The sequence below is a fragment of the Aquarana catesbeiana genome, linkage group LG13 (genome assembly GCF_042186555.1).
Source record: "Aquarana catesbeiana isolate 2022-GZ linkage group LG13, ASM4218655v1, whole genome shotgun sequence".
In the NCBI taxonomy this organism is placed as follows: domain Eukaryota; kingdom Metazoa; phylum Chordata; class Amphibia; order Anura; family Ranidae; genus Aquarana; species Aquarana catesbeiana.
In genome coordinates this window covers 237,442,806-237,457,250 of record NC_133336.1, presented here as the reverse complement: position 1 = coordinate 237,457,250, position 14,445 = coordinate 237,442,806, and positions in this window count along the sequence as shown.

The window sequence follows — 14,445 nt, the reverse complement described above, 5'->3', positions numbered from 1 at the left end:
ACTGGCCCTTTAAGGACCAATGTCACCTTTTACCCTGTGTGATAACCCCATCCAAAACCTGACTACATTCATCGTCTTGTAGGAGCCCTCCGCTGTCAGAGGCCGTATCACACTTATTGTGTTGGGATGTGTTTATTCCCGGAGGCCCTCTGTGTTATTTTTTTTTTCCACCGTCCTCACTCTGACGTTTGACAAAACCTCACAAGACGGTAATGATTTTAGAGATCTGATGTAGTAGTGCCGAGACATCAATCACGGCACTGCGGTGCCATTTATTCCTCTATCATTAGGCAATCCGTCTACTTAGCCACACCGCCTTCGCCTTATAAATCTTGTAAGAAACGCTTTGTGTCCACCAACTTCCCTGATGTTTATTGATAACCTTTCTTCCAGGGAACATATCTATCTCTACATAGATAGATAGATAGATAGATAGATAGATAGATAGATAGATAGATAGATAGATAGATAGGAAGATGGATGTAATAATACCCGCGTAAGAAGCTGCTGGTAAATGATGGGTTCTCCTACCATTTCCATTGACCCCTCCATACCTAGACCTGACAACGCGCACCAATGACGATAAATGGGCTATATAAAAAGAGCAATAAGCCCTGAAGAAAGAAGATGGTTAGCGGGATTGACAATAGCAAATGCATTTGTTCAATGACAGCGGTACAACTCAATATCACAGCAAGGTGAATAGGATTGGTGTTTGTTCCCTTTACCGCCAGTGAAAGGACTTGGCTAAAACGCACTGGGAGGTGGAAGAACGACACTGCAAGTAGCAATTAACAACAATGAATGCAACAAATATCCCCGATATGGTAGAGGAGGGATTCAACTATCTATATGGGCCTAAATACGGTCAGCTAAACACCCTAGCTTAACACCGGCCAGTGGGTAAAAATGGCCAGTGGGTAAAAATGGACCCTAGCTAAACACTGGCCAGTGGGTAAACGCCAGCCAGTGGGTAAAAATGGACCCTAGCTAAACGCCGGCCAGTGGGTAAAAATGAACCCTAGCTAAACGCCGGCCAGTGGGTAAAAATGCGGTCTGCCGGTGGTGAGGCCCTTTTACTGTAGCACTTCAAGGGACAATGTTGCTCCTCCGTAGACATGGTATAGGGAAAATACATCACCCTAGGACAGGAATAGGATTGGTGTTTTTTCCCTTTACCGCTAGTGAAAGGCCTTGGCTGAAACGCGTTGGGCAGGTGAAAGAACAACGCTGCAAGTAGCGATTAACAACAATGAATGCAACAAATATCCCCGATATGGTAGAGGAGGGATTCAACTATCTATATGGGCCTAAATATGGTCAGCTAAACACCCTAGCTTAACACCGGCCAGTGGGTAAAAATGGCCAGTGGGTAAAAATGGACCCTAGCTAAACACCGGCCAGTGGGTAAAAATGGACCCTAGCTAAACGCCGGCCAGTGGGTAAAAATGGACCCTAGCTAAACGCCGGCCAGTGGGTAAAAATGGACCCTAGCTAAACACCGGCCAGTGGGTAAAAATGGACCCTAGCTAAACTCCGGCCAGTGGGTAAAAATGCGGTCTGCCGGTGGTGAGGCCCTTTTACTGTAGCACTTCAAGGGACAGTGTTGCTCCTCCATAGACATGGTATAGGGAAAATGCGTCACCCTAGGACAGAAATAGGATTGGTGTTTGTTCCCTTTTACCGCTAGTGAAAGGCCTTGGCTGAAACGCGTTGGACAGGTGAAGAATGACGCTGAAAGAAGCAATTAACAACAATCAATGCAACACATATCCTCAATATGGTATAAGAGGTATGCAGCTATCTATGAGGGCCCAACTAAAGTCCTACAGACCCTAGCTAAATATGGGTCAGTAGGTAAATATGCAGTCTGCCGGCAATCTGGCCCTTTAACTGTAGCACTCAACCTTCAAGGTAAGGTGTCTGTAATAGCAGAAAGGTAAATGTAGCTTCACCGAGATATCAGTGAAAGGATGGGTTGGTCTGATGTAGTAGCACCAAGACATCAATCGTGGCACCGCAGTGCTATATAATTCTCTATCTAAGGCAATCCATCTGTGTAGCCACACTGCCATCACCTTATAAATCTTGGAAACTCTATGTGTTCTCCAACCTCTCTTGTGGTCATTGCTAACCTTTCTTCCAAGAAACGTTTTCTACAGTATTGCTCAAAAGTGAGTACACCCCTCACATTTTTTGTAAATATTTTCTTCTATCTTTTCATGTGACAACACTGAAGAAATGACACTTGTCTACAATGTAAAGTAGTGAGTGTACAGCTTGTATAACAGTGTAAATTTACTGTCCCTTCAAAATAACTCAACACACAGCCATTAATGTCCAAACCGCTGGCAACAAAAGTGAGTACACCTCTAAGTGAAAATGTCCAAATTGGGCCCAATTAGCCATTTTCCCTCCCCGGTGTCATGTGACTTGTTAGTGTTATAAGGTCTCAGGTGTGAATGGGGAGCAGGTGTGTTAAATTTGGTGTTATCGCTCTCACTCTCTCATACTGGTCACTGGAAGTTCAACATGGCACCTCATGGCAAAGAACTCTGAGGATCTGAAAAAAAAAAGAATCGATGCTCTACATAAAGATGGCCTAGGCTATAAGAAGATTGCCAAGACCCTGAACCTGAGCTGCAGCACAGTGGCCAAGACCATACAGCAGTTAAACAGGACAGGTTTGACTCAGAACAGGCCTCGTTGTGGTCGACCATAGAGGTTGAGTGCACATGCTCAGGGGTTGTCTTTGGGAAATAGACGTATGAGTGCTGCCAGCATTGCTGCAGAGGTTGAAGGGGTGGGGGGTCAGCCTGTCAGTGCTCAGACCATACGCCGCACACTGCATCAAATTGGTCTGCATGGCTGTCATCCCAGAAGGAAGCCTCTTCTAAAGATGATGCACAAGAAAGCCCGCAAACAATTTGCTGAAGACAAGCAGACTAAGGACATGGATTACTGGAACCATGTCCTGTGGTCTGATGAGACCAAGATAAATTTATTTGGTTCAGATGGTGTCAGGCGTGTGTGGGGGCAACCAGGTGAGGAGAACAAAGACAAGTGTGTCTTGTCTACAGTTAAGCATGGTGGTGGGAGTGTCATGGTCTGGGGCTGAGTGCTGCCGGCACTGGGTAACTACAGATCATTGAGGGAACCATGAATGCCAACATGTACTGTGACATACTGAAGCAGAGCATGATCCCCTCCCTTCAGAGACTGGGCCGCAGGGAAGTATTCCAACATGATAAAGACCCCAAACACACCTCCAAAAGGACCACTGACTGGCCAAGCAAGACCTAAACCCTATTGAGCATCTGTGGAGCATCCTCAAACGGAAGGTGAAGGAGCGCCAAGTCTCTAACATCCACCAGGTCTGTGATGTCGTCATGGAGGAGTAGAAGAGGACTCCAGTGGCAACCTGTGAACTCCACGCCCAAGAGGGTTAAGGCAGTGCTGGAAAATAATGGTGGCCACACAAAATATTGGCACTTTGGGCCCAATTTGGACGTTTTCACTTAGGGGTGTACTCACTTTTGTTGCCAGCAGTTTAGACATTAATGCAACGCTGTATCCTGGCCTAGGCCAACAAGGCCCAGGCCTAGGGCAGCACTTTGCAGGGGGGCAGCACGGAAAGAGTCCCCGCCGACTTGCGCTACACTGTAGCACCAGTCTTATGGGGTGGACTGGGCTGAGAGGCAAATTAGTCTAGTGCCCCCAAAAAACGGCCTCACTGATTCCGGTATGCGAGCAGCTGGCATTTCGCAACTGTGTGTGGGGGGGGGGGGGGCACCGATTATAATTTTGACTGTCCTCTCATCCTGGACCACAAACCTTCCTCACTGTGCTATATGTTTTCTGCTGCACCATTGGCATGGTTATATCTTCTTAGTCCTCTCCATAAAATTATCAGAAATTTGTGCCTAAAGTAGAACTATAGGCAACACTATTTTTTTTCATTTTGAATAGAGTAAGGGAGGGTTATAACCCCTGTCAGTTTATTTTTTACCATCCCTGTCCCATTTTGGAGACTTCCCTTCACTTCCTGCCCCATAGCCAAACAGGAAGTGAGAGGAAATCTATGCAAATTAGGAGGATCCATTGCCCACCCCCCCAGGCCCTCAGAACTAGTGTCCCCACTCGAAAATTTAAGGGCGGGTCTTAAACAGTAAGGGGTGTAGCCTTGACAGGAAGGGGTGTGTCATATTTAAATTAGAGGGTACATGCATTTAGTCAGGCCTAGGGCAGCACAAAACCTAAATACACTACTGCATTAATGGCTGTGTGTTGGTTTATTTTGAGGGGACAGCAAATTTACACTGTTATACAAGCTGTACACTCACTACTTTACATTGTAGACAAGTGTCATTTCTTCAGTGTTGTCACATGAAAAGACTATCTATCTATCTATCTATCTATCTATCTATCTATCTATCTATCTATCTATCTATCTATCTATCTATCTATCTATCTATCTATCTATCTGTGCTACCACCATAGAAGCTGCTGGTAAATGATGGGTTCTCCTGCCATTTCCATTGACGACTCCTCCATATCAAGACCTGACAACATGCACCAATGATGATAAATGGAACTTATTAAAAAGAGCAATAAGCCCTGAAGAAAGGTGATGGTTAACGGCACTGACAATAGAAAATATGATGGTTCAATGACAGCGGCACATCTCAAAGCCAGCGTATGGGGGCCCTTTAACCGTAGCACTCAACCTTCAAAGCTGTAGTAGCAGAAAGGTAAAGGTATCTTCACAAAGTGTCCCAAACATCAGTGAACGGATGGGTTGGTCTGATGTAGTAGAAGCTTCTGGTAAATGATAGGTTCCCCTACCATTTCCAGTAAAAATGCAGTATGCCAGTGGTGGGGCCCTTTAACCGTAGCACTCAACCTTCAAGGTACAGTATCTGTAATAGCCCAAAGGTAAAGGTATCTTCATAAAGTGATGATCTTTGGTTTACACTTTACAATCCCAGCATTATTACAAGAGAACCTGTCATGGTAGCCATTACCGATCACATTTTGAGGCTTGTTACCCCCTGTAGCATGCTGCCTATTCTATTTATTATTGGCCTACCAGGATTCTGATTACCGGTGCCACGTCTTATAATCACACCGTTGTTTACATACGAGCGCCGCCATAACTGGTGCGGCTTTGTAAAGCCAAGCAGTGCGCTTCGGTTATGTACAAAGCGGCAGAGGAAGGAACAGCTGCGGTAGGTTGGAGCAGGGGGCGCTACGTAGACCTTGTCTGATTAAGGACAGCCTGTTCTGTGCAAATGATACAAGCTGTTCTAAGCATGAAGGAAATTGGACAGCGGCATTAGGTATAATAAATGATGTATGGAGAATACTTAGCCGTCATGCCTGTAAATCAGGTCGAACCGCAAAGAGGTATTTAATATTTATTAATCCCCGTGGATAAATCACACTGAGGAGGCAGCTTGTAATGCCTCCTGTAATTTGTACTCTGATCAATGTGCAGCTACCAGATCTATTTCTCTGTCTCTTGCGCTCTTTTTTCCACCTCTCATTTGTCTCTCTCCTTCTCGATATCATTATCTCTTCCCTCCATCCCACCCTATCTCTCCTGCTTCTCTCCAACTGAGCTCTACTGCTCTCTCCTCTCCTTTCCTCTGCTCTCTTTTTTTTTCTGTCTCCTGCCCTCTTCCTCCTTCTTCTCTCCACCTCCCCATGTTTTTCACATTCTACTTTCATATCTCTTTGTAATTCCATTCCTCTCCTTTCTTCTCCTCTTCCTCCCCTATTTGAATTCCTCTACTCTTTCCTCCTCTCCCTTTCCTACCAGCTCCTTCTCTCCCCTTTCTCTCCTCTTCACTTCCGCTCCTTTTCCTTTCCATTCTTTCTCTCTCCGCACAGCTCCTCTCTTCTTCTCCTCCTCTAACTTTCCTCTTCTTTTTTCCCACTCCCCTCTCCTCCATTCCCCCTCCCCACCTCTTCCATTCCCTCTTCCTCCTTTCCTCCCAACTCCTCCTTTCTTTTTCCTTCTCTCCTTTTCCCTTCCCTCCTCTCTCTCTCCTCTCATCTTCTCTCCCCCTTTGTTCTCCTCTCTCACTCTCTTCTCCTCCTCTCCCTCTAATTTTTGCCTCTCTTTTCCTCTCCTCTTAACTTCACCTGCTTTTCTCCCAACTCCACCTTTCCATTTCCTCTTCTTTCTTTCTTCCTAGCTCTTCTCTCTCTTTCCTCTTCTCCTCTCCCTTTCCTCTCCCACTCTCTTCTCCGACTCTCCCTCTCCTCTTCCCTTCCCTTCCTCTCTCTCTCTCCTCTCAGCTTCTCTCAGCCTTTCTTCTCCTCTCTCACTCTCTTCTCCTCCTCTCCCTCTAATTTTTGCCTCTCTTTTCCTCTCCTCTTAACTTCACCTGCTTTTCTCCCTCCCAACTCCACCTTTCCATTTCCTCCTCTTTCTTTCTTCCTAGCTCTTCTCTCTCTTTCTTCTTCTCCTCTCCCTTTCCTCTCCCACTCTCTTCTCTGACTCTCCTTCTCCTCTTCCCTTCCCTTCCTCTCTCTCTCTCCTCTCAGCTTCTCTCACCCTTTCTTCTCCTCTCTCACTCTCTTCTCCTCCTCTCCCTCTACTTTTTGCCTCTCTTTGCCTCTCCTCTTCCCTTCACATGCTTTTCTCCCAACTCCACCTCTCCATTTCCTCTTCTTTCTTTCTTCCTAGCTCTTCTCTTTATCTTTCTTCTTCTCCTCTCCCTTTCTCTCCCACTCTCTTCTACGACTCTCCCTCTCCTCTTCCCTCTCTTCTATTTGCATCCTTTTCCTCCTTTCCCTTGCCTTCTCCTCTTTTCCTCTCCTGTGTTTGCCACTCCCCTCCTCACTCTTCATGTCCCTCTTCTCACTTCTCTTTTTCTTCTTCCTCTCTCCTTCTCCTCTTCCTTTTCTCTCATTGACCCTCTTTTCCTTGCATCTCCCTCTTCTCTCCTTTCAGTTGCTTTTCTCTTATCGCCTCACCTTCCCCTTTTGTCTCCTCTTGGTCCACTTTCTTTCCCCTTCCTCTCGAATCTCCTCTCCCCTGTTCTCTTCTCCCTCTCTTTTATGATTCTCTCCTCTATATTCCTTTCCTCTATTCTTCCCTCCCCTCACTCTTTTCCTTACCTTTCCATCCACTCTCCCTCTTCTCTTGTCTTTTTTCCCCTCCCCTCTCTTTTAATCTCCTCTCCCTCTCTTTTATTATTCTCTCCTCTCTACTCCTTTTCTTCTGTTCTTCCCTTCCTCTCCCTCCCCTCACTCTTTTCCTTGCCTTTCCATCCCCTCTCCCTCTTCTCTTGTCTTTTCCCCCCTCCCCTATCATCTCTTTTGATCTCCTCTCCCTCTCTTATATTATTCTCTCCTCTATATTCCTTTCCTCTATTCTTCCCTCCCTCTCCCTCTCCTCACTCTTTTCCTTACCTTTCCATCCACTCTCCCTCTTCTCTTGTCTTTTTTTCCCTCCCCTCTCTTTTGATCTCCTCTCCCTCTCTTTTATTATTCTCTCCTCTCTACTCCTTTTCTTCTGTTCTTCCCTTCCTCTCACTCTTCTCACCCTTTACCTTGCCTTTCCACCCCCTCTCCCTCTTATCTTGTCTTCTTTGTCTTCTCTTTTCCACTATGTTGTTCTCTTTTGTCTCTCCTCTCCTCTTAGCTCTGCTCCATCTCTTTTGTTCTCTCCTCTCCTCTTCTCTCCCTCCCCTCTCTTTTCCTCTAGCTCTCTTTTCCTTTCCTTTTCTCTTTCTTTCCTCTGCTCTTCTTTTCCTCTTCTTCTTCTCTTCTTCATTTGGGTGATGTGACCTTTTAAAATAACAAGCTACCAATTTGTTTGTCAGCTAATAGGAACCCAGGCCCATTTGCTTGCAGCGGATTAGACAGGTATATTGTTATCCCCCCACCTCTCCAAGACAGCTTCAAATTACAAGCATGGAGTTAATGTCCTTTCAAGATATGTGGCATCCAAAGCCAATGACATCAGCCACACACATGCTGGAGGGATTAGACCTTCTGCCAATCTTCTCCCCTCCTTGTTTATGCTTCATGGTCGTCTGGCACACCTGTTCCACTCTCGTTTCTGTCATATTCTCCTAAGCTGATGTAGTAAGGCCTCTGATACCAACCCAGCTCAAGTTACTAAGCAAAGTTACTCTGTCTCTTCCATAACATTAGCTTAGAGTTTGCTCCTGTCAACTGTAAAGCGTGAAGTCAACCATTATTACGTCTTCTGTCCCTCAGCAAATGTCCGGGGCATCACTGGAAAATCCATTTGCCATTTTCGGACTTAGTTTAGAGTCTACTACTTTTTTAGCATGCTAAGAAGTAGGAAAACAGCTGAATTCCCATGATGGACCTTATCCAGGGAACATCAGAAAAGAAGTAGTTTTGGGACCTCATTTATGAAGGTTTCTATAGGAAGAACCTTATTAGATGGCCTGCATTGCCTACGTTAACCAATATCTTACTATTTCTCCTCTCTATGCATTGAAAATGTAGCTCCCCCACCCTCCATTCTTCCACTGGTTCAAAGGAACAGCCTAGGTGTCTTTTTAGGGTTTTATTAGAACAATGAACTTGGATGGGGTGAGGGGGGAGCATGGGATACCACAAAACTGATGAACTGAACACTTTAAGGACGCCTTAACTATCTTGGTGAACTTGTACAAAAATAGATTCTCTATGCTGATGGTGACTATGACTTCTCCCAGGGACCAAAAGCTACACATAGTCACTGACTTTCTTGCATTTATTCACTCACACAGCCACAATGATTGCCTCCTTCCAATATCTGCCAGCCTCTTCTGAGGAAGATGCAGGTTCCCACCACCATAGAACAGCTGGACAATTTTCCCCCAACTTCCTCCTGGTTTTCTCCAGTGAGCTCCACCAGACCCAAACTGACTCCAAAGCTTAGCCGGGACCTCAATGTCTTTCTAGTGGCACCTCTAGCACTCTTGCCCCAGGGGCAGAGCCGGGGGGGGGGGGGTCCTCCTCCAGCAGGACTGGACCTAGGAGGTCTCTCCCCTTGCCTCAAGCATCCAACTATTTATGGGCTCTCCAACCACCTACTGGACACACCTCCCCACGGATTTGCTGGAGCCCCAGAAATGTTCCAGCTGTTCATGCTGTTCTTCCTTCCACTATCATTTTAGAATCCTCCAGAATACAGTGGGAAGCAATCAGAGTAGTAGCCTGTGAGACACTGAGCAGGCCTAAACAATCACCCACTGCACCACTGATTACAGAGGAGCAAGCTACATTTACCTAACATCCTACACTACTCTAGGAGGGTGCTACAAAAGAACAAAAAGTTTTAGGTAGAAGTCTTTGGGTTTCGGAAGGAAACGTTAGCATTTACGTAAAATCATGGGGAAAGCTACAAATTCCATACACGTCCCACATTTGCATTCTCCTTTACATGGCCAAGTAAGGCGAGATACAGATTGGTTGCTATAGGCAGCCCAGACAGTTCTTGTTTAAGACACATTGAAAATTCAGACCTACAAATCCTGATTAAGCAAAAGCTTCTATTGTTCCAGGTGGGGATTCTGCCTCCCCTTGCATATGAAGATATATATTTTACCGGTCACATCATCATCAATGTACCAAGGCCCCTCTGGACTACATGGCAGGTGATCTTCACAATAAATGTTTTTTATTTTCTTGTTTAAGACACACTGAAATTTCAGACCTACAAATCCTGATTTTGCAGGAGCTTCTGATGGTCCAGGTGGGGATTCTGACTTCCTTTGCATATGAAGATATGTACTTTACTGGTCACATCATCATCAATGTTCCCAGGACCCCTCTGGACCACATGGCAGGTGATCATCACAATAAATAGCTTTTCAGAATTGAATAAAATCTCTATTATGTTCCTTCTACGGGACGCCCAGAAAAAGTGCTTTCGTTCGAATTATCTCCACACCAGACAAAAAGCAGCCAACATTAAGAACATTCCCTCATTTGCTTCCTTGGCTTTTCACACCAGCTGCAAAACATCACACAAAGCTCTTTAAAATCGCTGTACACAAAAGCTTATTCATGCCGGTTCAGGTTGTATACATATTTCGCCTTGCTGAAAGGATCCCAATGCTCGGTATCTCTTTCAGACAAGATTGGAGAAAATACTTTACATGATTGCATTTAGAGATAAAAATGTGTAGCTTCCGAACACACATAAAGCTTAAATATATAAAATGTCTGAAGGAACTAATTTGCCGGGAACAACCACTTTCTAACTGCCATTTTCCCAATGCACGGTGGATAATAAAGAGAAAAATATGATTAACTGCTGCAGAAAACAAAAAGACGTGGTATTAAACGAGGCTCGATTTCTTCTTCTGATTTTGGGCTGCTATATTCAAAATTAAAGGGGTTGGATTCTGTTTATCTATCAAAGTCATGTCTCTGGGTAGGAGAGAAATACTGGTCAGAGAGACTACCTAGTGTTGACTCCAATGTTGACCTTTTGGATAGCTGACCTGTTGAGACCATCCTTTAGGATTTCTTGGCCAGATATAGAAGCACTGCTAGTGATTTCTCCAGGAGATTGAAGCCACGGCCACTATAGTGTGATGTAAATGTAACCTTCTACTACTATGCAGTTGATTACTTGAGGGAATCAAACCCAGTATCCAAACCTTAAGGACTAGCTTGCAAACAACTCAGCCACAAATGTTTCAGCTGTTCCTGGGTACATATGACCAAATGTTGGTTGTGGGGTGGGATTCTATTTGTCTATCAAAGTAATTTTTCTGAGCAGGAGATAAATACTAGGGAGACTACCTAATGTTGACTCATGGTGACCTTTTAGATAGCTTACCAGTTGTGAACATCCCTTGGGGTTTATTTGGCAAATATAGAAACTCCATTGCTAGGTATTTCTCAAAAAAGATTGGAACCACGGCTGTTATACTGTCCTACATTCGGCTTCCTATTTCAGTGACCCATCTTCAGGCCCTGCCAGCCCTCCTGGCTGCAGCTGCCTCTTTCCACTGCTCCTTCCACCATAGTCCACACTTATGGTTCTGCACCCATCTCACACTGCTACCTCCCAGTCCTCTCAGGCGTGCCTCCCCAGTCCTCCCAACTGTGCCTCACTCACTAGCCCTCCTGGCTGCAACCAGTTGTCCTCCCTGGAATCTCTTAGCAGTGCTCTCTCCCGCTGTCCTCTCCTTGCTCTCTCTTGTGCCTCCGGTCCAGGACCTCTCCATGTGTTCTTGGAAGTGGTCCCGACTGCACCCGAGCCCAGGCCCAAAGACACCCCCCCCCAGACTGGGTAGCTCCCTCAAAGGCCCCGACAACCTCCACACTCTCTCACTTCAGCTCTTTCACCCAACAACTCCTCCCCAGCTGGGCTGATCCTGAGTATTTAAGGAGGCCTGTCCCCTGCCAATCCAGGTTAGGGATTGGTCAGGGCTCCCTAAAACACCCCAGGCAGCTCCACCTCTCCTCTCCTTCTCTCTTTTCAGAACTTTCTGGAAAGAAGAGGGAGGTTTCAGTGATGTTGCTTGTGAGTCACCAGCTGCTACCCTGAGCCACTCCCAGCCCAGACCAAATCAAAACAAACAGGCCTGGCTGCCAGTCACGCCTGCCTAAATTTACCTATGCTCCAAAATACTATGTCTAGCACCTACCTACCTAGAGGGTGCTACACTTGCAAACAACTTAGCAACAATATGTCAAATGTTTCAGCTATACCTGGGTACATATAGCCAAATTTTGGTTGTGGGGTGAAATTCTGTTTATCTGTCAAGTCATGTTTTTGGTAGGACTGTCATGTCTCTGGGTAAAAGAGAAATATTGATCAATGAGACTACCTAGTGTTGACTCATAGTGACCTTTTGGATAGTTGACTTGTTGTGACCATCCCTTGGGATTTATTGGCTAGATATAGAAGCTTCAGCATTGCTAGGGATGGATCTCAGAGACTGAAGCCATGACCAGTGTAGTCAGATGCCATTTTACCTACTACTACTACTATGTCATTGAGGTCCTTAAGCGAATCAAACCCAGTACCCAAGCTTTCAAGACTAGCTTGCAAATAAACCTAGCCACAATATGCCAAACGTTTCAGCTCTACTTGGGTACATATCCTCCCCCACGTGCCTCTCCCCTTGACTTCTCTGTCAAGAGCAATGGCACAACCATCCACCCGTCCCCACATGTCAGGGTGCTAGGTGTTATACTGGATTCTGAACTCTCCTTTCAGCCCCACATCCAATCACTTTCCAAAGCTTGCCGCCTCAACCTCCGCAACATCTCTAAACTACGTCCCTTTCTAACTAATGAAACCACAAAGCTCCTGATTCACTCCCTGGTTATCTCTCGCCTTGACTACTGCAACTCACTCCTCATTGGCTTACCTTTAAACAGACTATCCCCCCTGCAGTCCATCATGAATGCTGCTGCCAGACTTATCCACCTTACAAACCGCTCAGTGTCTGCTACCCCTCTCTGCCAATCCCTCCATTGGCTGCCACTCGCCCAACGAATTAAATTCAAAATACTAACAATAAGTTACAAAGCCATCCACAACTCTGCCCCCAGCTACATCACTAACCTAGTCTCAAAATACCAACCTAATCGCCATCTCCGTTCCTCCCAAGACCTCCTGCTCTCTAGCTCCCTCATCACCTCCTCCCATATCCGCCTCCGGGACTTCTCCCGAGCCTCACCCATCCTCTGGAATTCCCTACCCCAATCTGTCAGACTGTCTCCAAATTTATCCACTTTTAGGCGATCCCTGAAAACTTTCCTCTTCAGAGAAGCCTATCCTGCCTCCATCTAATAACTGCACTATTTTCTCCATTAGCTCATCCCCCACAGCTATTACCCTTTTGTATAACGTGACCCTCCCTCCTAGATTGTAAGCTCTAACGAGCAGGGCCCTCTGATTCCTCCTGTATTGAATTGTATTGTACTTGTATTGTCTGCCCTAATGTTGTAAAGCGCTGCGTAAACTGTCGGCGCTATATAAATCCTGTATAATAATATAATAATAATAATAATAATAAATATCACCAAATATTGGTCATGGGGTGGGATTCTGCTTGGCTGTTAAAGTCATGTCTTTTAGTACGAGAGAAATATTGGTCAGAGAGACTACCTAGTGTTGACTCATAGTGACCTTTTGAATAGTTGACTTATTGTGACTATCTTTAGGTATTTATTGGCCAGATATAGAAGCTTCAGCATTACTAGTGATTTCTCAAGGAGATTAAAACCATGGCCTGTGTAGTCAGATGCCATTTTACCTACTACTACTGTGTAGTTGAGGTCCTTGAAGGAATCAAACCCAGTAACCAAGCCTTCAAGATGATCTTGCAAACAACATAGCCACAATATGTCAAATCTTTCTGCTATACCTGGGTACATATAACCAAATATTGTATGTGGGATGGAATTCAGTTGTTTATCAAAGTCAGGTCTTTGGGTAGGAGAGTCATGTCTCTAGGTAAAAGAGAATTATTGGTCAATGAGACTACCTAGTGTTGGTGATCTTTTGGATAGTTGACTTGTTGTGACTATCTTTTGGGATTTATTGGCCGGATATAGAAGCCTCAGCATTACTAGGGATTGATACAGAAGATTGAACCCATGACCAGTGTAGTAAGATGCCATCTTACCTACTAATTTGTAGTTGAGGTCTTTGAGGGAATCAAACCCTGTATCCAAGCTTTCAAGATTAAACTTAGCCATAATATGTCAGATGTTTCAGCTCTTCCTGGGTACATGTAAGCAAGTATCGGTTGTGGGATTCTGTTTGTCTATCAAAGTCATGTCTTTTGGTAAGAGGGAAATATTGGCCAATGAAACTACCTAGTGTCGACTCATGGTGACCCTTTGAATAGTTGTTGTTGTGACCATCCCTTGGAATTTATTGGCCAGATATAGAAGCTTCAGAATTGCTGGGGATTTTTCAAGGCGATTGAAATCATGGCCAGAGTTATCAGGTGCCATTTTACCTACTACTTTGTAGTTGAGGTCCTTGAGGGAATCAAACCCAGTACCCTAGCCTTCAAGACTAGCTTGCAAACAACTTAGTTACAATAAGTGAAATGTTTCAGCTATACCTGGGTACATATAGCCAAATATTGTATGTGGGGTGGAATTCTGTTTGTCTGTCAAAGTCATGTTTTTGGTAGGAGTGTCATGTCTCTGGGTAAGAGAAAAATATTGATTAATGAGACTACCTAGTATTGACTCATAGTGACCTTTTGGATAGTTGTGACCATCCCTTGGAATTTATTGGCCATCCCTTGGGATTTATAGAAGCTTTAGCATTGCTAGGGATAGATTTCGGAGACTGAAGCGGTAAGAGAAAAATATTGATTAATGAGACTACCTAGTATTGACTCATAGTGACCTTTTGGATAGTTGTGACCATCCCTTAGGATTTATTGGCCAGATATAGAAGCTTTAGCATTGCTAGGGATAGATCTC